This window comes from Myotis yumanensis, unplaced genomic scaffold (genome assembly GCF_028538775.1).
Source record: "Myotis yumanensis isolate MYYU_CA2020_CCGP unplaced genomic scaffold, mMyoYum1.0.hap1 SCAF_21, whole genome shotgun sequence".
NCBI lineage: Eukaryota > Metazoa > Chordata > Mammalia > Chiroptera > Vespertilionidae > Myotis > Myotis yumanensis.
In genome coordinates this window covers 17996575-18018270 of record NW_027223772.1, presented here as the reverse complement: position 1 = coordinate 18018270, position 21696 = coordinate 17996575, and the positions used below count along the sequence as shown (strand labels likewise).

Below are 21696 nucleotides of genomic sequence, written 5' to 3'. Positions count from 1 at the left end.
CCTAAGAGCAGTAGTGGTGGGTAGTCCCGTCCTACCTAGGCCAGAGTCTTCCCAGACCAGGTCAGTGTTTACCTTAATTGAACCTATGGTCCTTTTGCTTCTAAGACATAACATACCTATGCTATAAAATGTCAGAGGAACTTGTAACATCCCGCTGTCCCCACTCTGCGTCCGCCCCCCACCCCCTCCACACAAGCAAATGCTCCTGGGGGCTCTGCAGGACAGACCATAAATTCCTTCATTGCTATTGTTATCACGTGTATTATTGCCTGTTAACTATCTATCCTGCACCCACCTAAGGAAAAGAAGTAGGTGTGGCTCTGCCCAGTTTGGCTCAGTGGGTGTAGCCGACGTCAGCCTGCAGCGAACCTTAAGGTCCCGGGTTCGATTTTGGGTCCCGGGCGCATGCCCGCCCGTCCAGCCGGGTCACAGGCTCAAGCGAGCCCCACTAGGGGGCGTGCAGGAGGCTGCCGATCCAAGATTCTCTCTCGTTGATGAGGTTTCTCTCTCCCTCCCTCTCCCTTTCTCTCTGTAAAAAATCAATAAAATATTTTTTTAAAAAAAATTAAAAAGAAGTGTGCATCTATCATTTTACTTTTTATTCAATCCCAGAGGTCCCCCGCCACATTTTGGTACCTCCATCGCTCCCTCCCTCCTTCATCTATCACCAGTGGATTTCCTGTAACCCACTTATGTCTCCTCCCAGGATTGGATTGTTACGTATAAAACAAAGTGACGCCCCGGCCGGTTTTGGCCAGTGGGTAGAGCATCGGCCTGGAGACCGAATGGTCCTGGGTTTGATTTCAGTCAAGGGTGCAGGCCCGGTTGTGGGCTCGATCCCCAGTAACGAGTGTGCAGGAAGCAGCAGACGGGTGATCCTCTCTCATCCTGGACGTTTCTCCCTTCCTCTCAGTAATCAATAAAAATGTGTTAAATAATAATTTAGAAAAAGGAATGAATAAAACAAAGTGAAAAACAGTCATTCTCTGGAGCATTGTCCCAAACCCTTGTGATTCTGCTTCTGGGCAAGTGTGGACAGTTTGGCTCAAGTAAACTCATACAAGTTCTTTACAGGTTTGCATGTTTTTCCGTGACCATGATGTATATACCTGCTGGTTTCTGAGGGCAAGGCAACAGAATCTGTCCATGAGGTCCTCTGTGAAATGGTAGAGGCGTCTGTTTCTGTTGTCTGTCAGAAGCCAGGTCACCCTTAGAAAGAGTGTAAAAAACAACAACAACAAAAGACAGACATTGAATTTACAAAGAGAAAACACACAGAAGCGAACCTCGGGATGATTCGAGGACTGTGAGAGGGAATCTCCCCTTCTCATCACTCATACTGCTTTTGGAAAAATGGCAATGATCCTAAGAGGTGAAGGTACGGAAGCTCTCGGAGACGCCAACAGACCGGGGCTACTTTACCCATTCTTAATCCTACCCAACCAAGTCTCCCTCTCCCTGGGAGTCAAGCTTGTGTGCCCACAGCGGTAGGTAGGGGTGCCCCACCGACCGACCGACCGACCGACCGACTGACGGCTGTTTTAAAATCAGAACCTGTCCCCTTTCAATGAGGGTTTAGGACAGGGGCAACTATATTTTCCTGCTCAAATCGTCCCCAATTCACCTGGTAGGTTTGTCTTTGTCTGTCTGTGTGTTTGTCTTTAAGCCAGTGATGCCAACATTGGTTGTTGGTTTTTGTGGGGTGGGTATTTTTGGTTTTTTTTTGTTTTTGGAGGGTCATGTGTATGTAGACTTCAATGAGCCAGAGACTGAACCAAAAGGGGAGAATGATGATTTTTATTTTTCTAAATGTATTTTATTTTTTTTACAGAGAGGAAGGGAGAGGGATAGAAAGTTAGAAACATTGATGAGAGAGAAACATTGATCAGCTGCCTCCTGCACACCTTCTACTGGGGATATGCCCACAACCAAGGTACATGCCCTTGACCAGAATCCAACCTGAGACCTTTTAGTCAGCAGGCAGATGCTCTATCCACTGAGCCAAACCAGTTAGGGCTCCATAAGCTAGAATATGCGGAACACTTCTGTTTCATGGTCAAGACAAGATCAGAGGCCATGGATACTGATAACAGATCTGTCTGTCTTTTTCCGTGGTTACATCTACTGCCACGTCTCAATTTATAAGCAAAACCTAGACAACCTTCACGAATGTGTTTTGTGGTTTATCTAGGAAGAATACAGAAAACATAGCTGTTATTTTCGGTGAAGAAAGTCAATTTTGTACAGTGTATTTCAACATAAATGAAATGTGAATTTGTTTAAAAGATAAACAAAGCAGCTAAATTAAAACCGGGGTTGGGGTGGGGGTGGAGAGGATAAAAGGGAGGGGTTGACCTATGCCATTTCAAAATGGCAGCTGCCAAGTCCCTGGAGCCAAAATGGAGGCTGCCTAAGCTCCCTTTTTGACAGAAAGGATGACTCTTTAATTCCCACACAACTGTGGACAAAAGGGACCACATGCTAACCCCATGAGCTCAGGGGAAGGCCTGCCTGGCAGTCTTGCAAACTGAAAGGCCTAAAGCGACCGCAGGGATGGTCTGAAGGGAGGCTGTCACTAAGAGCACTTGTGGTGGGTAGTCGCGTCCTAGGCCTGAGTCTTCCCTGACCAGGTCAGCGTTTACCTTAACTGAACCTATGGTCCTTTTGCATCTAAGACAACATACCTCTGAAATGTCAGAGGAGCTTGTAACATTAGCCCCCCTACTCTCTCCCCCTCCCCCCCACCTCCGACCCCCCTCCCCCCCCCCACACCCACAAGCAAATGCCCCTGGATGCCCTGCAGAAAAGAGACCATAAATTCTTTCATTTTTATTGTTATCACCTGTATTGTTGCCTGTTAACTATCTATCCTGCACCCACCTAAGGAAAAGAAGTAGGTGTGGCCCTGGCCAGTTTGTCTCAGTGGGAAGAGCAGATGTCAGCCTACAGCGGACCTTAAGGTCCCGGATTCGATTCGGGGCCAAGGAGTATGCCCGCCCTGGTCACGGGCTCGAGCCCCACTATGGGGCATGCAGGAGGCCGCCGATCCCCAACTCTCCCTCATCAATGATGTTTCTCTCTCCCTCCCTCTCTGCAATCAATAAAAAAATATTTTTTTAAAAAAAGAAGTATGCATCTATCATTTTGCTTTATATCCAATGACAGAGGTGTACCCTGACTCCCCACCCCACTGCCCCTTCCCTCCCTCCCTCCCTCCCTCCCTCCCTCCCTCCCTCATCTATTACCAGTGGATTTCCTGTAACCCACGTATGTCTCCTCCTTGGATTGGATTGTCACGTATAAAACAAAGTAACACCCAGCCGGTATTGGTCAGTGGGTAGAGCATTGGCCTGGAGACCGAAGGGCCCCGGGTTCGATTTCAGTCAAGGGCACAGGCCTGGTTGTGGGCTCCATCCCCACTAGCGGGTGTTTCTATCACTCTCTCCCTCTCCCTTCCTCTCAGAAATCAATAAAAATGTATTAAATAATAATTTAGAGAAAAAATGAATAAAATACAGTGAAAAACAGTCATTCTCCAGAGCATTGTCCCAACCCCTTGAGGTTCTGCTTCCCGGCAAGTGTGGACAGTTTGGCTCAAGTAAACTCATAAAAGTTCTCTACGGGTTTGCATGTTTTTCCGTGAACACGATGTATACACCTGCTGGTTTCTCAGGGCAAGGCAACAGAATCTGTCCATGAGGTCCGCTGTGAAATGGTAGAGGCATCTGTTTCTGCTGTCTGTCAGAAGCCAGGTCACCCTTAGAAAGAGTGTAGAAAACAACAACAACAAAAGACAGACATTGGATTTACAAAGAGAAAACACACAGAAGCGAACCTCGGGATGATTCGAGGACTGTGAGAGGGAATCTCCCATTCTCCTCACTCATACTGCTTTTGGAAAAATGGCAATGATCCTAAGAGGTGAAGGTATGGAAGCTCTCGGAGACGCCGACTGACCGGGGCTACTTTACCCGTTCTTAACCCTACCCAACCAAGTCTCCCTCTACCTGGGAGTCAAGCTTGTATGCCCACAGCGGTAGGTAGGGGTACCCCACCGACCGACGGACCGACCGACCAAAGGCTATTTTAAAATCAGAATCTGTCCCCTTTCAATGAGGGCATGGGACAGGGGCAACCTATATTTTCCTGCTCAAATCGTCCCCAATTCACCTGATAGGGACTCAGAGGTTTGTCTCTGTCTGTCTGTCTGTCTGCGTGTTTGTCTTTAAGCTAGTGACGACAACATATGTTGGTTGTTGGTTTTTGTGGGGTTTTATTAGAAGGGTCATGTGTATGTAGACTTCAATGAGCCAGAGACTGAACCAACAGGGGAGAATGTGATGGTTTTTATTTTTTAAAATATACTTTACTTATTTTTTTTACGGAGAGGAAGGGAGAGGGATAGAGAGTTGGAAACATCGATGAGAGAGAAACATCCATCAGCTGCCTCCTGCACATTCCCTACTGGGAATGTGCCCACAACCAAGGTACATGCCCTTGACCGGAATTGAACCTGGGACCCTTGAGTCTGCAGGCTGACGCTCTATCCCAGTGATGGCAAACCTATGACACAACTCATTTTTTTTTGGTTGATTTTTTTCTTTGTTAAATGCATTTAAATATATAAAATGAATATCAGAAATATAAGTCTTTGTTTTACCATGGTTGCAAATATCAAAAAATTTCTATATGTGACAGGGCACCAGAGTTAAGTTAGGGTTTTTCAAAATGCTGGCACGCCGATCTCAAAAGGTTCGCCATCGCTGCTCTATCCACTGAGCCAAACCAGTTAGGGCAAGAATGATGATTTTTAAAAAGGGAACATCCCGAGAGGAATCTCATCTGGAGACCGACTAAACGTATGTCTGTTTGCCAACAGTCCTTTCTCCATGATGAACTTCCACGCAGAGCCCGAGCGACCTGATTCATGGGGGACCCTCCCCGCTCAGAATGGCCCCAAGGAGCCCCAGAGGATGGCAGAGATGCCTCTCACTCTCGGCTCAGCTCGCTACCCATGTGTCTCCGTAGATGGGGAACCGGGCCGCGGTACCTTGAGAGTCCCCTTTTTGGGGGTACATACTCACCAACACTTGGGAGAAATTAGACTCAAGGGGTCCCTCCATCCAAGAAAACAAAAAAGCTAATCTTCTTTGGCAACCTAGCCCGCACCCCCACCCCCACCCCCGCCACTAGAAAGTGGGACGAGGGAGAGGTTTGGCCAGTTCCTGGCACCACTGAGTTGAATGCTACCCACCTTGCCTGCAGCTAGACCTGTTTTGGAATATTAGGGGCCTGCCCCGTCTTTCCAGACCCCTGTGGGCATGATCAGCTTCCTGGTTATCCTTATCATTTTTTTTAGCGGGGGGCGGGGGAGATGTAAAGTGCTTTATTGCTGAGGATCCCAAGAGCTTCAAGGCCGCTGTGTACAGTGAAATCCCCTACCCTGCAGAGGTTTTTGTGATCAGGGACGGCTGGGACTTGAGCATTTCAGCCCCATGGAAGGCATGGCAGTGTAGTTGGGGGTGAGGGGAGGTAGGTAGGAAGAGACACAAGGTGTGCTGGGGGAAGGGGGGGAGCAGACTGTGCTTGTCTCCCCAACTCTGAGCTCAGTGCATTCACCGATGTCACTATGGGAGCCTGGAATGGGCCATGGTGGGAGTATTTACACCACAGAAATTGCCCAGATGCTACATTCAAGGACTCTCCCTGCCTGGAGAACTGGTTTACCAGGGCACTAGGAACATGCCACACCTCCTGAGCTGGTTCTGAGTCCACCGCAAGCCTGGCTGCTGTGACAAGCTGCCACTCCCCCATGTGGGGCAGTGCCATCTCCCACGACCTGGACAGAACACAGGTGGGCTGGACAAAGGGGACCTGACCTGGGGATCCGGTCCCTGCCTAGAGCCTAACCTGGCTTGGCCGCCTCAGCCTGTCTGTCCACTGAGAGCTTCAGCCCCGGACTGAAGTGGTGTCCGCTGAAAGACAGCTCAGAGCGGAGGATAAAACCCTTTTGCTCAGTGGCTCCCAGCAGGCAAGAGGGCCTCAGAGGTATTAAGGGCTTGGTCACCCAGGGCTGACCAAGGGCAGCTGTGGGGTCTGAGATGAAAGGACTGGCCTCGGGAGCGGGGGTCTGAGTGATTCACTGCAGGTCCTGGGAACCAGGCTGTGTGGAGTGTGGAGAGCCGGGCGCAAACCTGTGTGCAGAACCAGGGCAGGAGAGCCCAGCTCCCAGATGGGGCAGGGAAATGACCGGCCAGGGTGGGACAGCACCTCTTAGCAGGCAGGAGGGTAGCCCCCACAGACACAGATTTCCGCTGGGCCCACACGGACCTTGGGGCTCCAATACACTCACAGGAAGCAACTCAGCTCTCCCCCTGCCTGCGTGATTCCCCTCTCCCCAGGCCTTCCCTGCCCCAGGCCCAGAGTCTCAGAAGCCCCTGACCTGAGGGCTGAGAGGAAGGGAGCTGGAGTGGGGGATGGGGAGTAGGGGGTGGAGGATGGGGAGTAGGGGGTGGGGTATGGAGCAAGCGGGAGGGGAGGAGGTCAGGGCGATTCATTCCAATGGATCTCACTCCAGGGCTTCATTCAAATGCAGAAAGGTCTCCAGTGACCTCAGGGCCTTGGACCTCCTTCGCCTCCGGCTTCTCCAAGTCCCCCCACCCTCAGGCCCACAGCTCACCAACTTCGGGGAGGGAGGCTGTTTGAGAAACCGGCCTGGCCTGTCCGGGTGGAAAAGAGTGCCCTCTAACTGCCAACCCAGGAACAAGCCCTCACCCGTTTGGGAATCCCGGGAGGGGATGTGGGGAGCGAGAGGGAGGGGTTTGAGGGGCGTGAGTCCAAGGTCCAAGGCGAAGGTCAACAGTAGATCTCGGTGTCTTAGATCCCCTAGGAGGAGAGACATAGGTGGGAGTGGAGCGATGAGGGTCGCGGGAGGCCTGGTGAGGGATGATTTGACTCAATAACTCTGGGTCACCAGACCGGCCAGCACACTCTGCTCCAGTTGCCGGTTTTGATCATCCATCCCTCCACCCCTACCCCCCACCACACACATGACTCCAAGTGTGCCACTCACGACAGACACCCTTTTATCATTCATCTTTAACTTCCCTGTGGATGGATGGATGGATGGATGGATCAGTGGGTGGATGGATGTGTTCTCCCTCCCACCCTCCCCCCCTTCCTCCCTCCGCCCATCCGTCCGCTCACCCTCTTTCCACGGGAAATCCTCAGTCTCATGTCACACACTCACTGGTGATTACACTCGCTGCCTCCTTCCTCCCTGTGAAAAAAGAGGAAGGAAAATGGACACACCTGAAAGAGCCCCACAGGCAGCAACTGTGAACCAAGTGCACACACATGTGTGCGTGTGTGGCATTTGTCAACAACGTAAGAAATGTTCCAACCTGTGCAGAATTTCTGTGAGTGTCTTTCAGCCAAACTGTCCAGAAATGTCACCCGTACACCGGGAAGCACAATCTCAATGGCGGAAGATGATGTTCCAAAAAATGGCAATGTCGATCCCCTTATTTTATACACTCCAACCCACGGAGGAGACCGTACATGGGTTACATGAAATCCACTGGTGACATTTTAGAAAGACTGGAGAAAACAAAACGGGGAACCCCACACACACACACACACACACACACACACACACACACACGAGTCCTTTCATTGGGCGAACCAACCGTGACTCTAAAGTCGTGATCCTGACCCCGGGTGTTGTATTAAAAATCAAGCTAAAGGAGTGTGAATGTAAACTGTAGGCTTATCAAAGGTTCAAAGGAGGTCTGTGTTTACCACCATTGAAAGAAAACAAACCAAGAAAGAGATCAAGGGTGGGTCAAAACACCCTCTCTGGGACTGGGAGGGAGAGAGTTCCTGCATCTGTCCAAGAGGGTCATCTGCAGTGTGAAAAGCCAGGGTTCAGCAAGAGGGGATATTTTCTTCCTCTCAGGGATCATGAAAAGCATCCATGACAGTAAGGGGGTGGGTATGGGGTGGGTGCTGTCATTGAAAAGGCTAGGTGAGCAGGGAGAGCTATGCCATTTACAGGCATACCCTATCCACTTTTCCTTTCACAGCATTTACACAATGACTTAATGTTTAGTTTTGAATGGCATTACTTCTTGAGTCTCCTCCTCATTGTTTCCAAGTCTTTGGTTGATACTCAGGTGTAGGACGGATGTATGTAAGTATGTATGTATGTATACTGTGTGTAAGCCCCAGGATGGACAGAATCTGAGGGGGGGTTGGTGAGTGGAATAGACTGGAATGGAGTGGAGGAGAGGGGGAGCAAGAGGAATGGAGAGAGTTGGAGGGAGGCAGGAGGGAAGCTGGGGAAGAGAGGATGCCAAAGGACCTCGTTAGTTAATGACACCGGGCATGGCTCTTATTCTGAGTATTTTGTTTGTTCTCCTCAAATGACACCTATGCAGAAAACAACCTGTGTGAAGTTCAGCTAAGGTCACACACAAGAATAAGGACTACCCATTGACTGCAAGGCTCTGTAGTAGGTCACCCGCTGCTTGCACTTGCAGAGACTCAAATCTGAGGCAAGGGGAACAGCAGGGAAGCTGGAATAGAAGAAGGAGAGGTGTGTCCCTTCCGTCTTGGAACCAAGTTTAGGGGGTGGAAGGGCCAAAAAAATAGAATAAAATAAAAAGAAAAAAGAAAGGAAGGAAGGAGGAGAGAGAGAGAGAGAGAGAGAGAGAGAGAGAGAGAAGAGAAGAGAAGAGAAAGAGAGAAAGAGAAAGAGAGAAAGAAAGACAGAAAGAAAGAGAAAGAAAGAAAGAAAGAAAGAAAGAAAGAAAGAAAGAAAGAAGAAAGAAAGAAAGAAAGAAAGAAAGAAAGAAAGAAAGAAAGAAAGAAGAAGAAAGAAAGAAAGAAAGAAAGAAAGAAAGAAAGAAAGAAAGAAAAAGAAAGAAAGAAAGAAAGAAAGAAAAAGAAAGAAAAAGAAAGAGAGAGAAAGAGGAAGGTCCTCGGTTCAGTCCTGACTATGACTTTCTGGGACATGGCAGGGCACGGCATGGCACCGCACGGCACACCCAGTCGGTCGCCGCCAGTGGTGTGGTCTGTGGTTTCCAGCCAGAAATCCCTTTGTGGTCCACTTCAGTCCACCTAATACCTTTCCTGGCTGGGGAGAGTTCCCTTGGATCACAAGGACAAACCCAAAGGAAGACAAAGTTCAGAATGCCTAATTCACGCCTGCCCATTTCTACACGACAAAGCCGTCCATAGTGTCCAAGTGACTTGACCTGCATTTTTCATGTCTGCGAAAGAAGTTTCCATTTGAGGTACAGGTACTGCTTTGTGTTATTTATCATGGATGTGCCTCCATCCAAAGTGCTAGCATGGCGATCCACTGCCTTCCATCCATGCCCATCTGTCTGCCGACTGCGCAAGCACTGTCCCTGATTTGGCTCCGCCCTGTGACGACAACGGACCAACGCGGCCCTCTGGCCGATCTCGCTTTGAGGCTTATAAAAGCGGTCACCAGGAAGGTGGCACATGACAAGGACAGGTTGCATCGTCCTCACGTCATCATCAGGGTGGTGAGAACGCAGGGTTGGGTACTGCCGGGGGGGGGGGGGGGGGGGGGGGGGCGGTTGAAAGCTTCATATTCTCATTTTCTCTCTCTCTCTCTCTCTCTCTCTCTCTCTCTCTCTCTCTCTCTCATCTCTTGTTTCCACCTAGCAGTCAAGAAGGACAGACACTCCCACGATGCGGATGAAAGACTGTCACTTAGACTTTGAAATTTCCTCCGCGAGCGAATACGGGGCGATTTAGGAATTTCCTTTCAGTGAACACGCCCCGCACTGTGCTGCCGCCACCGCCGCCGCCGCCAATGCCGCCAATGCCGCCAATGCCGCCAATGCCGCCAATGCCGCCAATGCCGCCTGGAAACATCCCTAAAGGGTTGAAGCGTTGATAGGAATAGAAACAGGACGGGTAAGCATTGCAACGTGTTTTCTGGGGTTTTGTTTGAGAGACTCATAAATGTATAACGCTGTGATAAGCTGGGCTGTACATATAAATGAATGAATGAATGAATGAATGAATGAATAAATAAATAAATAAATAAATAAATAAATAAATAAGAGTAAATGTGGATTCATGATAAGAATGTATCATTGTATGCGGGCTGTACGTGAAAGAAAGAAAGAAAGAAAGAAGGAAAGAAAGAAAGGAAAGAAAGAAAAGCCCTAACCTGTTTGGCTCAGTGGATAGGGTGTCAGCCTGTGGACTGAAAGGTCCCAGGCTCGATTCCGGTCAAGGGTGTGTACCTTGGTTGCAGGCACATCCCCAGTGGGAGGTGTGCAGAAGACAGCTTGCAGGAGGCAGATGATCAATGTTTCTCTCTCATTGATGTTTCTAACTCTCTATCTCTCTCCCTTCCTCTCTGTAAAAAATCAATAAAATATATTTTTTTAAAAAGAAAGAAAAAAAGTGGGTATTCTGTCAACATTTCTTTGCTCTTTGGCCCTGCCCCGGCTCCCGGTCAAGCAGATCAAATAAAGAAAAATAAATAAAACAAAAGTATCCTGTCACCGAAACCGGTTTGGCTCAGTGGATAGAGTGTCGGCCTGCGGACTGAAGGGTCCTGGGTTCGATTCCGGTCAAGGGCATGTACCTTGGTTGCAGGCAAATCCCCAGTGGGAGATGTGCAGGAGGCGGCTGATCAATGTTTCTCTCTCATCAATGTTTCTAACTCTCTGTCTCTCTCCCTTCCTCTGTGTGAAAAATCAATTAAATATATTTTTAAAAAAGTATCCTGTCAACATTTCAATCAACCCAAATCACTCTGATCCACAGTCTAAGACTGAAGTGCAGGTCGGGCAATCTGGTAGACCCCGGATCTCTGTGCATGATGGGGTCCTTGCTTGAGACCAAGTCAGCCTCAGGCCATCTGGTCGAACCGCGCTCTCTCTGTGGATGGCGGGGGTCCCCGCCGCCAGAGACGGGCTGTAAAATAAAATAAAATAAAATAAAATAAGTTAAATTAAATAATAAAATATAAACCAAAATAATAGTAATAATAATAATAAACCAATAAAAAAAAACCAACCAAATAAACAAACAGAAAAACTCCAAAGGAAAAACCTCCTTAGAAATGACATTGATCCAGCCTTTCAAGGGGCAGAGGCTTCTGCAAGCTCATGTGACCTGGCGCGGACTTGGTCTCTGAGCCAGGCCTAACCATCCACCCTGAGAAGGAGTCGGGGTAAGGCTGGGAGGGGCGCGGGGGGCGGGTGGTTGGAAGTCAACCAGATGGCCCAGCCCAGGCGGGGCCAGAGAGCCAGCCCTGCCCTCTGCTGGTCGAGAAGCGCCAATGCAAACCCCCTCCTGCAGCCTCCTCTAGGGAGGACATAGCCAGGTGACTGGACTTCCCCAGTTCTGGCTGGACAAGAGGAGGGAAGGACAAGCAGGGGACGCTGTCTGGGACAAGGCAGGGGCTGAAGGGTGCTCATGAATGCTGAAGGACCATTCAGATCAAGAAGTGTCCATGCGTGACTGCGGATTTACACACACAGAAGCGCACGCGCGCTCGGTCACACACACACACACACACACACACACTAACACACACACACACACACACACACACCAACAACAACACAAAGGTATTAATCCACCTTTGTGTAGTAAAAAGTATACTTGTACAATGTTTTGGACTTGCATTTTGTGCTATCCAAACGGGGAAGTTAAAATGCCGGATCCGGGGCGCAGGGAGAGGATAAAAGAGAGGGATTGACCTTTGCCTTTTCAAAATGGCGGCTGCCAGCCTAACTGGTTTGGCTCAGTGGACAGAGCATCGGCCTCCGGACTAAAGGGTCCCAGGTTGGATTCCGGTCAAGGGCATATACCTTGGTTGTGGGCACATCCCCAGTAGGAGGTGTGGGGGAGGCAGCTGATTGAGGTTTCTCTATCCTTGAGGTTTCTAAATCTCTATCCCTCTCCCTTCCACTCTGTTAAAAAATCAATGAAACGTATTTAAAAAACAAAATGGCGGCTTCCAAGTGACTGGAGCCCAAAGAGCGGGAAGTATGCCATGGTCACCCACATCAGGGGACAGTGCATGAACTCTAAGGTAGAGATCCACCTCATGCGCCCCATCCACCTGCCAGATGGCGAGATCTTCCGCAACTTCAAAGAGCTCTCCCGTGTTGTCCAGGAGATTGACAAGGAGATGATCCGGGAGCAGCAAGAGAAGCAAGAACGTGGAACTGAGGAAAGACAGGGCTGCGGCTGGCAGAGGTCGGGTTGACTGGGGCTGGGGCCTGGGCCAAAGAGCTAAAAATACAAAGCCGTACACATTTTATTCACATCCACCTCAGCCTCTGCCTCCCATGACCTCCAAGGGCCGCTACGTTGGGTGTGTTTGCATCTGCGGTCCCCCCCTCCCGCCTCCCCCCTGCCCCCTCCCCCTTCCCGTACACCGCGCCCCCTCCCTTCGAATGCGAATGGGACCGATGTTTGCCAGGGTTCATTGTCGAGAGATAGAATCAATTGCAATGAATGAAGAGAAATGAGCACAGAAATGAGAAGAAAAATAAATGAATGAATGAATAAATAAATAAATAAATAACCTAAAGTAAAATAAGACCCCCCAGCACTCGTTTCACGGTCCTGGGTCGGAGGAGCCAGGCCAAGAGGCGCTGGTCAAGCGCCCCAGGCATCTCAGCCACGTTAAGGAGAACCTTTCCTTGAGATGCGACACCTGCCCCGCCCTACAGTTGGCGTCGCCCAAACGGTGACGCCTCATTCCTGGGAGCAGCTGATTGGTGGGTCTCTCTCTCTGGGTCCTCCCACCAGGCGCTGGCGCTATAAAAGAAAGCAGGGTTCCTCTTGGCAGAGCTTTCCCAGCCCTAGGCTTGTGGTCGTGGTGGTCGTCCTCGTTCTCCAAGGGAGCTTTCGGGGCAGAGATCTCCCCGAGACCAGGTCCCGGGACATAGGCGCTGCCGCTGGAGCACCTGGCAAGAACCTGGCTAGGCTGCTGATCAACTGACCGCACTGTCTCCGTGTCATTTCTTCTTCGCGGACTTCGTCCACACGTTTGGGAACCCCTGCACCTGCTGGGCTTCGGCCCCCACAACACGCGCCGCTGCGAAGATGGCTCCTACACGGCCATGCTTCAGTGTAGCTGAAGCGCAGACGCGGTTTACCAAGTCTACCAGAGAAGCCCTGAACAACAAAAATATCAAGCCATTGTTGAATACCTTCAGCCAGTTACCTGGAACTGAAGACGAAAAGAAATGTACCTTTGACCAAGCTTTCAGAGGTGTCCTGCAAGAAGAAATGATCAATCACTCGTGGTGTGAAAATGTTTTAGCTATTATTTCTCTTGCTATTGGGGGAGTCACTGAAGGGATTTGCACCACGGCGACACCTGCTGTCTTGTTGGCAGACGCTTTGGAATGTCTGCCTTTGGATCAGTGTGACACAATATTCTCGTTTGTGGAAAAAAATGTTGCTACTTGGAAGTCTGCTGGGAAAACTTATTTACTACGTACGTGCAATGACCTCTTAAGAAGATTATCCAAAGCCCCGCATACACTTTTCCGTGCACGGATTCAACTCTTTCTGGCCAGGCTGTTCCCTTTACCTGAGAGATCCGGTCTTAACTTGCAGGGTCAGTTTAATCTGGAAAATGTCACTGTTTTCAATACCAATGAGCAGGAAAGCACCTTGAGTCAGAAGCAAGCTGAAGACGAAGGAGAAGGAATGGACGTAGACCAAGGTGACATTGGTGATGATGAAGCTCCAACAACTTGCTCCATTCCAATGGATCACAGCCTGTACCGCAAATTCTGGTCCCTTCAGGATTACTTCAGGAACCCTGTGCAATGCTATGAGAAGATGGCATGGAAAACTTTCCGCAGGTACTCAGAAGAAGTCCTGGCTGTTTTCAAGAATTACAAATTAGTTGATACTCAGGCCTCGAGAAAAAAGATGGGAGAATTAAGGGCAGGAGGAGAGCATGTATATGCTGCAAAATTTTTAACAAGTGAAAAGTTGCTGGGTTTACAGCTGAGTGACAGTAACTTTCGCCGACAGATTCTCCTGCAGTATCTCATTTTATTCCAATATCTCAAGGGACAGGTGAAATCCAAAAGTTCAAACCATGTTTTAACTGATGAGCAGTCACTCTGGATTGAAGGCACCACAAAATCAGTTTATCAACTGCTCTCTGAAAACCCACCCGATGGAGAGAGATTTTCAAAGATGGTACAGTATATATTATCCACGGAAGAAAACTGGAACAAGTGGAAAAACGAAGGCTGCCCAAGTTTTGTGAAGGAAAGAACATCAGGTAGTAAGCCTACGAGAGCAGTACGAAAGAGAATCGCACCAGAGGACTTCCTGGACTTCCTGTGGAAAGGGCCCAGCACAAAGATTCTGAAGAGAAACGAGGCGATAACAAGCCTTTGGGATCTCTGCCCGGATAATATGGAAGCTTGTAAATCAGCCCCCAGAGGCTATATGCCAACTTTGGAGGAATTCTTTGCAGAAGCCATTGAACAGGCAGACCCGGAAAGCATGATTGAAAAGGAATATAAGGTGGTGAACCATCCAAATTATGGTTGGAGAGCCCTGAGACTGTTAGCACGGAGAAGCCCTCACTTCTTCCAGCCAAACAAACAACAGTTCAAAAGTTTGCCAGAATATCTTGAACACATGGTAAGAAAGCTAGCAAAGGAATCACCACCTCCTTCTGAAGACAGAAAAACAGGTGAGGGTGAAGATGAGGAAGATCATGATGATGTACCGAAGGGAAATGAAGGTCCTGATGCTCGCCGAGACAAACCTGTGACAGGGGGAAAATAGAGATGTTTGCCAACAGATTGGGTGAACAATGGAACATTCTGGCTCCTTCCACATCATCCCATATATAAAAGCAGAAGAAAAACCAAACAAACAAAAAAATTGACAAAAACAAAAAAAGCGTACCAAAACAAAAAACCCTCCTAAAAAAAAGAAACCCCCCCCCAAAAAAACAAAATAATAATAATAATAATAAACCAATAAAAAAAACACAAACAAACAAACAGAAAAACCCCACAGGAAAACCTCCTTAGAAATGACATTGATCCAGCCTTTCAAGGGGCGGAGGCTTCTGTGGGCCCATGTGGCCTGGCGCGGACTTGGTCTCTGAGCCAGGCCTAACCATCCATCCTGAGAGGGAGTGGGGTAAGGCTGGGAGGGGGGTGGGGGGCCGGTGATTGGAAGTCAACCAGATGGCCCAGCCCAGGCGGGGCCAGAGAGCCAGCCCTGCCCTCTGCTGGTCGAGAAGCGCCAATGCAAACCCCCTCCTGCAGCCTCCTCTAGGGAGGACAGAGCCAGGTGACTGGACTTCCCCAATTCTGGCTGGACAAGAGGGGGGAAGGACAAGCAGGGGACGCTGTCCGGGACAAGGCAGGGGCTGAAGGTTGCTCATTGATGCTGAAGGACCATTCAGATCAAGAAGTGTCCATGCGTGACTGCGGATTTACACACACAGATGCGCACGCGCGCTCGGGCACACACACACACACACACGCCAAAACACTAACACACACACACACACACACACACACACACACACAGAGTCCTCTCATGGGGTGAACCAATCTTGACTCTAAAGTCATGATCCTGACCCCGGGAGTTGTATTAAAAATCAAGCTAAAGGAGTGTGATTGTAAACTGTAGGCTTATCAAAGGTTCAAAGGAGGTCTGTGTTTACCACCATTGAAAGAAAACAAACCAAGAAAGAGATCAAGGGTGGGTCAAAACACTCTCTCTGGGACTGGGAGGGAGAGAGTTCCTGCATCTGTCCAAGAGGGTCATCTGCAGTGTGAAAAGCCAGGGTTCAGCAAGAGGGGATATTTTCTTCCTCTCAGGGATCATGAAAAGCATCCATGACAGTAAGGAGGTGGGTATAGGGTGGGTGCTGTCATTGAAAAGGCAAGGAGAGCAGGGAGAGCTCGATTCCAGTCAAAGGCTCATGCCTGCCCAGGTCACGGGCTCCAGCCCCACTAGGGGGCATGCAGGAGCTGGCCAATCCATAATTCTCTCTCATGGATGATGTTTCTATCTCTCTTCCTCCCTCTCCCTTCCTCTCTGAAATCAACAAAAATACATCTTTAAAAAAAAGAAGTATGTGTCTATCATTTTACTTTTTAAAAAAATATTTTTATTGATTTCAGAGAGGAAGGGAGAGAGAAAGAGAGATAGAAACATCAATGATGAGAGAGAATCGTGGATTGGCCGTCTCCTGCATCTCCCCCACTGGGGATCGAGCCCTCCACCCATGCACATGCCCTTGACTGGAATCAAACCAGGGAAGCTTCAGTCCCCAGGCTGACACTCGATCCACTGAGCCTACAAGCCAGGGCTATTATTTCACTTTTTATCCAATCCCAGAGGTTTCCTCCCGCCCCCCACCACTCCCCACTCCACTCCACCCCACCTTTGCCTCCCTCCCTCCCTCCTTCCCTCCCTAATCTATCACCAGTGGATTTTCTGTAACCGGCTTTCATCTCCTCCTTGGATTGTCACTTACAAAACAAAGTCACGCCCCGGCCGGTTTTGGTCAGTGGGTAGAGCATCGGCCTGGGGAACGAAGGGGTCCTGGGTTTGATTACAGTCCAGGGAGCAGGCCTGGTTGGGGGCTCTATCCCCAGTAGGAGGTGTGCAGGGGGCAGCCGACCCGGTGAGTCTCTCTCTCATCGTGGGTGTTTCTCTCTCTCTCTCTCTACCTACCTCCCTCTCCCTTCCTCTCTGAAATCTATGAAGATATATTAAAAGACACACACACACACACACACACACACACACACAATGACAACAACAACACAAAGGTATTATTCCACCTCCGTGGAGTAAAAAGTATACTTGTACAATGTTTTGTACTTGTATTTACTGCTATTAAAACACGAACATTAAAACGGGGGATTTGGAGCGGCGGTGAGAGGATAAAAGGGAGGGATTGACCTTTGCCGTTTCAAAATGGCAGCTGCCGCCCTAACTGGTTTGGCTCAGTGGATAGAGCATCAGCCTGCGGACTGAAGGGTCCTGGGTTCAATTCCGGTCAAGGGCATATACCTTGGTTGTGGGCACATCCCCAGTAGGGGGTGTGCAGGAGGCAGCTGATTGAGGTTTCTCTCTCTTTGATGTTTCTAATTCTCTATCCCTCTTCCTTCCACTCTGTAAAAAAATCAATAAAATATATATTTTTTAAAATGGTGGCTGCCAAGTCACTGGAGCCAAATTGGCGGCTGCCTCCTTGCACGCCGCGCCCCCCCCCCCCCCCCCCACTGGGGATGGAGCCCACACCACAGGCAGGTGCCCTTCTCTGGACTCGAACCCGGGACCCTTCCGTCCGCAGGACGACTCTCTATCCTCTGAGACAAATCAGTTAAGGCTAAAACTCCCTACTTTGACAGAAAGGATGACTCCTTTATTCCCACACAACTGTGCACAACGAAAGGAGCCACATGCTAACCCCACGAGCTCAGGGAAGGGCTGCGTGGTGGTCTTGCAAACTGAAAGGCCTAAAGCGACCACAAGTCTAGTCTGAAGGGAGACTGTTACTAAGAGCAGTTGTGGTGGCTGGTCGCATCTGAGGCCGGAGTCTTCCCTGACCAGGTCAGTGTTTACCTTAACTGAACCTATGGTCCTTTTGCATCTAACACAACATAACTCTGAAATGTCAGAGGAACTTGTAACATCCCGCCGTCCCCGCACCAGCACACCCCGCCTCCATCCCCTTCCCCTCCCCCCACCCCACCCCACCCCACCCACACAAGCAAATGTGCCTCGTGGCTCTGCAGGACAGACCATAAATTCCTTCATTGCTATTGTTATCACGTGTATTGTTGCCTGTTAACTATCTATCCTGCACCCACCTCAGGAAAAGAAGTAGGTGAGGCCCTGGCCGGTTTGGCTCAGTGGGTAGAGCCAAAGTCAGCCTCCGGTGGACATTAGGGTCCTGGGTTCGATTTGGGTCCCGGGCGCATGCCCGCCCGCCTGGGTCATGGGCTCGAGACCCACTAGGGGGTGTGCAGGAGGCTGCCAATCCAAGATTCTCTCTCATCGATGAGGTTTCTATCTCTCTCCCATCCTCTCTGAAATCAATAAAAATATATTTTACAAAAAAGAAGTATGTGTCTATCATTTTACTTTTTATCCAATCCCAGAGGTTCGCCCCACTCCCCACCCCCACCCCCACCCCACCCCCTTTGCTTTCTCCCACCTCCCTCCCTCCCTCATCTATCACCAGTGGATTGTCTGTAACCCACTTACATCTCCTCCTTGGATTGTCATGTATACAACAAAGTGCCGCCCTGGCCTGTTTTGGTCAGTGGGTAGAGCATCGGCCTGGGGACCCGAAGGGTCCGGGGTTCCATTCCAGTCAAGGGCGCAGGCCCGGGTCACGGGCTTGCTCCCCAGTAGGAGGTGTGCAGGAGGCAGCCGATGGGTGATTCTCTCTCATGGTAGATGCTTCTATGGCTCTCTCACCCTCTCCCTTCCTCTCTGAAATCAATGAAGATATATTTTAAAAAGCCACACAAATGTATTATTGCACTTCCATGTAGTGAAAAGCATACTTGTACAATGTTTTGTACTTGCATTTTGTGTTATTAAGACAGTGCTGGGCAAGGGGGCGGGTGGAGTGCTGGACCGGCCCCGGGTGGAGGGGGTGGGGCGCCAGCGAAGATGCCAAACTTCTGCGGGGGAGGGTGGGGGGCGGCGCCTGCGGACTGCACGCAGAAGAGCATGCAGTCAGATTTGGCCTTCTTCAGGTTCCCGAGGGATCCGGCCAGATGCCAGAAGTGGGTGGGAAATTGTAGGAGAGCAAACTTAGAAGATAAAACACCTGAACAACTCAATAAACATTATCGATGATGTGCCAAACACTCTGAGACCTCTATGATCTGTAGAACTAGTCCTTCCTTATAGGACAGTTCTTCGAGATAATGTAATACCAACAATAGGTGATCTTACCAATCATTTGAACAATCCACATAGTAGACATAGAAAACGAATAAAAGAATTGAGCGAAGATGAAATCAGGACATGGAAACAGGAAAAAAAATTGACTAAACTTCTGAACAGGAACAAAAATAAACATAGAGCGATCAACAACAGCCTTGCTCAGAACTCCAATACAGAAGGGGGTGAAGAACAGGATGAAGACACTTTACCTTTAACCCTTGAAGAGAAAGTAAACAAAAGAATACTTTAAAATCTTTATTTGCAGTTTTGATTCTTATGGGAAAACAAAAGATACCTCTAGATCAGCGGTTCTCAATCTGTGGGTCGCGATTCCTTTGGGGGTCGAACGATCCTCTCACAGGGGTCGCCTAAGACCATCGGAAAACACATGTATAATTGCATATTGTTTTTATGATTAATCACTATGCTTTCATTTTGTTCAATCTGTAACAATGAAATTGGGGTTCACCACAACATGAGGAACTGTATTCAGGGGTCACGGCATTAGGAAGGTTGAGAACCACTGCTCTAGATGGACATGAAGCTGATGAAATCCCAGAAGGCCTCTTCACTCCCAATAACTTTCAGGCAGGCAGGCAGGCAGGCAGGCATGCAGGCACTGTCGGAGTGCCCGATAAATTCTGGTGAAGAGGTTCTCTCTGAGAAAGCCCTTTGAGACCACAGCAGTCAACGCACCGTTCTGTGCAAAAGTACAAGCAGAAGCAGATGCTAGAGATCCGTGAGAGCCGCATTGGGGGAAGGAACGCTCAGGGGAGTGAGAGACTCTCCCTTCTTTTCCATGGCCCCTGACAGAGGGACGCACGCACGCACGTAGTGGACACAGCAGGGGAAGAGCACCTGCCCGCGTTGGTGAGGCTTGCTGACGAAGCTCATGACCTGAGAGAGGAATCTGTGGGTTTCCTGCCTTCTGAAGCCGCTGCCGAAATTTTGGCTATGACATTTCCCACAACAAGACCAGAGAAGTGGGGATTATGCATGGAATATTGTCGTGGCCAGGCTTACATTGTGTCCAGTGGCTTTCCTTCCAAAACGAAAGTTGTTGCTTCTAGACTTTTGGAGAAACATCCCTCCCCAAGCTGTCTACACACTCTGCTCTTCCCTGTGCCTGAAGTCCGCGGTCGGCCAGATCGGTGCCTGTCATGGGAGCGTCTGTTGTGTTTGGAACAATGGAGGAAGTTTGATCTTTTTTCCATCCGTCACCACAACCGCTTTTAGAGCTTGACAGTGTCGTTTCTGTCCTCTTCCAGAACAATGAAGAAAGCGGGAAAGAACTGAAGGAAATTTGCCATTCTCAGCGGGCGGGCAGGCACGATGCTTTTGAAATTGTAGTGGAGTTCCTGCAAGCACTTATTTTCTGTGTAGGCGGTATATATGAGGACACACATAGTAGATGGGAAAACTGTATAGCGGGCCGAGCATTCGCACTCTGCAGTGCAGCAACAGATTTTGATTTCGTGGTTACCATTGTTGTTCTTAGAAACGTTCTACCTTTCACAGGAGCCTCCGGGAAAAATCTCCAGGGTCAGACCTCTGATGTCTTCTCTGCAGCCAGTAGCTCGACTGCAGGCACTGCATTCGCTACATGAAGGGATGGAAGATATTGAAGTTTATTGTGAATTTTGGTTTGAGGAAGCCACCGATTTGGCAACCACACTTGCTATTCTGATGAAGCTCCCTGGGAAGCTCCGCAGAGCTCAGCAAGGGAACCTGGAGTCTCAGCTGACTTCCGAGAGGTGCTATAAAGAGCCTCTAAGCATCACAACAGTGGAACACATTGTTCAGGAACTGAAAGAGATAGTCTCAGAACAGTTCCTCCAAAGCTCTTCAATGCTGATCTCTGGTCCCCTCTGTCATGGGACGGCTCAATTTCAATATGCCAGAGGAACACCAGGCTGACATGTACGGCAGCGACTTACCCAATCCCGATGCAGCACTCTAAGCTGAGCTGCATTGTTGGAGAATCAAGTGGATACCCAGAGGAAAAGACATAGATCTTCCATCCACCATGGCACCCTCCACCTGCCAGACATCAAGTTTTTTCCTCATGTTTATACATTGCTAAAGGTCCTATGAATTCTCCCTGTGATGAAGGTTGAGAACGAACGCTATGAAAATGGTCGAAAGCGTCTCAAAGCACACCCGAGGAACACTTTGACAGGGCAAAGGTCAAGTAGCTTAGCTTTGCTTAACATGCATTTCGATGTGAAACATGATTTGGATTTAACGGTGGACACATACATCAAAGTCTACACAACTAAGAGCTTCCTACAGATAATTCCGAAAGTGTCGGAAATACCTGACGGACTTTTAAAATGCGTTCTCTCTTATATCTGATATTGAAAAAAAATCTGAGAAATTTGAAAGGAAACAGAGAAAAGCTGTAAGATATAGGTGGGTCACTTAATCACTGGATCTCTTGAGTAGAGTAGCCACTGATCCTCTGCTTAAATGGCCACGGTGTGAACTCTCATGCTTTGGAGAACAAACTGTTGTTCTTCCAGAGGGCGGCAGGCATCATCGGAAGCGCCACGTTGCACTTCTGTGTGATCTCTGCTGATGTCACTTTGGGCTTGTTTTAGTGAGGTCATTGCAGACATCACATTCATTGTCACAGTTTTTGAGCATTGAGTTATCAGTTCTTTGAAGAAATAAATTTTGAGAAGGTGTGGGAGGAATCTGTTTCATAAAATTGTGCAA

General features: G+C 49.1%; 2 pseudogenes; both read left to right on the top strand.

The window, feature by feature from the left end:
- Positions 1–13113: 13113 nt before the first annotated feature.
- On the top strand, positions 13114–14897 carry LOC138998982 (THO complex subunit 1 pseudogene; annotated as a pseudogene).
- Positions 14898–18699: 3802 nt separating this feature from the next.
- Positions 18700–21299, top strand: LOC138998865 (52 kDa repressor of the inhibitor of the protein kinase-like; annotated as a pseudogene).
- Positions 21300–21696: the final 397 nt, after the last annotated feature.